This window comes from Octopus bimaculoides, chromosome 20 (assembly GCF_001194135.2).
Source record: "Octopus bimaculoides isolate UCB-OBI-ISO-001 chromosome 20, ASM119413v2, whole genome shotgun sequence".
Classification (NCBI taxonomy): domain Eukaryota; kingdom Metazoa; phylum Mollusca; class Cephalopoda; order Octopoda; family Octopodidae; genus Octopus; species Octopus bimaculoides.
The window spans coordinates 43,889,610-43,890,814 of record NC_069000.1 but is presented as its reverse complement, the minus strand read 5'-3'; positions in this window follow the sequence as shown (position 1 = coordinate 43,890,814).

Sequence of the window (1,205 nt, the reverse complement as noted above, 5' to 3'; positions counted from 1 at the left end):
CCACCACCACCACCACCAAAGCTACTGCTACTACCGCCACCACTAATCGTTGAAGCAAACTAATGGAAGATCCGACGTAGCGTGAGCAGGATGTGAAACAATTAATTATTTAGTCTGCTGCAATTACAAACTGACTGGTTGCTGCTGCGGCTGCTGCAACTACTACTACTACTGTTACTGTTGTTATAGTCTAATCCCAAATATGATCCAACAGATCTATGTTCAAATGCATTCTGTTGTGACAACACTATTTGCTCTTTTTTTTTTTAAATGATATTAGGTATACCATTAAGGCCAGCAGTTTTTGAGGGTGGGGTGTGTTTAATTCGATTACATCGACCCAGTACTCATCTGGTACTTATTTTAATCCACACCGAAAGGGTAAAAGGTATAGTCGATCTTGGCGCAATTAGAACTCTGAACATACAGGATCGAACGAAATATTATTCCGACGTTCTAACGAGTCTGCCGCCTCGTTACCATCGTATTATTTATTAATGAGAAGACAAAATAAGAGTTTGGACATTGTCTCTACATATTTCGTTTTTCACCATTATGTAGGACAAGTCATGAAAGTTGGAAGACATCTTATTTTTTTCGTTTATCAAACCTGGCAATTTTCCCGCCCTTTTCTTTTTCCTTTATCACAATCCACAGTTCCTACTTTTCATGAGAAAAACTGCTTTATGGTAATTACATGCGTTATCTTTGTTTTTTTTAAAAATATTTTTCTTCACGTCTGTAAAGTTGTGCAGAGACAACCCAAGACTGAACGAACATCAAAGAAAAAGATTGATGTGGTTGATTCTGCAGTAAAAAAAAAATTTGAAGTCGCAAGACAGTAAACACACGATCAGTCTTCTTCATCTTCTTCTTCTGTTTCGTCTGCCACTACGTTCTGAGTTCAAATTCCGCCGAGGTTGGCTTTGGCTTCCATCCATTTGGGGTCGGTTAAATAAATACCAGTTACGCACTGGGGTCGATGTAATCGACTTAATCCGCTGCCCCCGTGGCAAAATTTGAAATCGTTATTATCATTATCATCATTACTACTACTGTTGTTGTTGTTGTTGTTGTTATTGTTATTAATAATAATAATAATAATAATAACAATAACAACAACAACAACAACAACAACAACAGTAGTAGTAATGATGATATTATTATTATTATTATTATTATTATTATTATTATTATTATTATTA